Here is a 2,533-nt window from a genome sequence, read left to right on the forward strand (position 1 = left end):
TGCATTTTCTCACTTCTCTGATTAAACTTATTCTTTGGCTAAAGTTTTTCCACAGACAAAAGGCAGGCTGAGGACATGGGGGGCATATACTATAGGGTCCTGCTCCATTTCAATACCATACAGTGTTTGTCTTTGTCTGGCTTATTTCATTTAGCATAATGCCTTCCAGGTTATCCACATTGTCAAAAATGACAGGATTTCCTTTTTATTTTAAGGCTGAGTAATATTCCTGTGTGTATGTGTGTGTGTGTGTGTGTGTCTGGAAGTGTATCTAATAATTTCTTGATTATTCTTCCACTGACAGACACATAGGTTGTTTTCATACCTTGGTTATTGTGAATAATGCTGCAATGAACATGGGAGTACAGCTATCTCTTTGAGATAATGGTTTTGTTTCCTTCAGATATATACTCAGACGTGGGATTGCTAGATCATATGGTAGTTCTATTTTAATTTTTTGAGGAACCTCAAAAACTGTTTTCCACTGTGGCTGTACCAGTTTACATTCCCATCATGTGTGCATAAGAGTTCCCTTTTTAAAATATGAAAGCATTTATTGTGTTCAGAAAGATAAATTTATAATATATTACACAGGAAAAACTTACAACTTACTTTGTAGGACAGCTTCTTAGAATGTAAAGTTAATTTTAAATTACAATGAATGTACAACACTATATAGTATAAGCTCCTGTCTTTTTGCATAGTGTAATCATCATTCTTGAGAATTAAAATAAGTTTCTGTAGTATTCATTGCTGTAGCTATACAGGAATAGCACAGACACCTTTTTTTCTACTTTGATGTTATAAATTTCATCACAGACTAATTTGAGGTATCTTTATTTTGACAAGCATGACAGCAGCTACTTCACAGTTGTGTTAAATGCCTGTTCATCAGCATCCCACTCTAATGATAAAAACTGTAAGATTGTTTCTTTGGGTAGATCCACAGCCAAAATTTCAATTTCACTGCTTTTCTGATGTAAGTTGGCAAGGCAGGTATGAAGTGTTTTTATCTGAGTTTCATACCATCCCCTAGTGTTGGCTGACAGCTTCTCTGGGACTATCACACTCACAATATGAACAAATGTTGCTTCATGGGTTTCAACAAACCTGAAGCATTTGAAAATGACCCCTTCAGGTTTTGTACGGCAAGATTTTCAGAAATTTCTCTGATAGTCCTTTTGTAATCGAGCAGGACTCAAGGGGCCTTCCTGTGACACCTGCTCCCCGTGTCCTCCACTTGCCTCTTGTCTGTAGAAAAACTTTAGCCAAAGAATTAATTTAATCAGAGAAGTGAGAAAAATGCAGAAGCAAAGAAAAGCAGCCAAATAGGATAAAATAATAAAAGTTTAGTCATTAAACAAAGTCAAGGACCTCTAGTTCCTCCTCAAGGGCTATAGATAATATTCTGAGCCATGTACTTTGAGCTGTTTTGCAGATACAGAAACCCCAACTAGGTGGAAGAAGTTAACTGCATGATGACCAGACTGTAGCCATGACATAAACTGCTCCATCTTACACAATTCCAAGAACTGGCCTCAAGGAAATGGGAACAAACAGACCCTGGAACTGAAGATTAACTGTACTTAAAACAATCAAGATGACACTGATCAGACCACCACATGACCAAATTCAAGTTGATTGTCAGAGTTGACTGTGCTGTTCTACATGTAGCCCACTCCCTCCACTTATAACTCCTGAAACTTCCCTTTAAAATCTCATGCCCCTTGATTGGCAGTTGGGAGTTGGTTCTTTGGGACATGAGTCCACCTTCTTCCCAGGATTGCTGGCCTCCTAAATAAAGCAACCTTTCCTTTCTACCAATACTTGTCTCTTCAGTATTGGCTTTCAAGCAACAAGCAGCCAAATCTAAGTTTGGTAACACTTTCATCACTGACTTTAGTCCTCAGTTTCTGCCCAACATGGACCACGAGATTGCACTCCAGCACTCATTTCTCTGTTAGCTATTCCTTCTCAAAAGATTTAACCTTGACATGGCTTCCTTCTTTATCTGAGACAAGGGTCACATAGGTGAGTTCATCATGTCTGCAGTACTCCTGTAATTCCTCTTGGGACTGTGACAAGTCATACATGATTTCTGCTGTGATTCTCACTGACCAGAGTTTCTGGGCTCGGTTGATGGCCCTGGTCATGGATATCTGGCCAGCACTTACAACAAGGAGGTCACAAGAGCTTATTGTAACAGGTTCTTCCAGGTTGAGGACAGCAGATTCCCTTTTCTCCACATCCTTGCCAACATGTATTATCACTTGCCTTTTCATTAATAGTCCTCCTAAGTGGTGTGAGGTAATATTGCAGTTTTGATTTACATTTCTCTGATGATTAGTGATGTTAAGCCCCGTTTTATGTGCCTGTTAGCCATTCGTATGTCTTCTCTGGAAAAACTCTATTCCAATCTTTTGCCCATATTTTAATTGGGTTGTTTGTAGGTTTTTTGCTATTAAGTTGTATGAGTTCCTTGTATATTTTGGATATTAATCTCACAACAGTTATGTGGTTTGAAATATGTTCT

At 38.3% G+C, this 2,533-nt stretch overlaps 1 pseudogene; it reads right to left on the reverse strand.

Annotated features, from left to right (window-relative positions):
• Positions 1–725: 725 nt before the first annotated feature.
• On the reverse strand, positions 726–2,282 carry LOC136118544 (eIF-2-alpha kinase GCN2 pseudogene; annotated as a pseudogene).
• Between the last annotated feature and the right edge of the window lie 251 nt (positions 2,283–2,533).

The sequence above is a fragment of the Phocoena phocoena genome, chromosome 2 (genome assembly GCF_963924675.1).
Source record: "Phocoena phocoena chromosome 2, mPhoPho1.1, whole genome shotgun sequence".
Classification (NCBI taxonomy): Eukaryota; Metazoa; Chordata; class Mammalia; order Artiodactyla; family Phocoenidae; genus Phocoena; species Phocoena phocoena.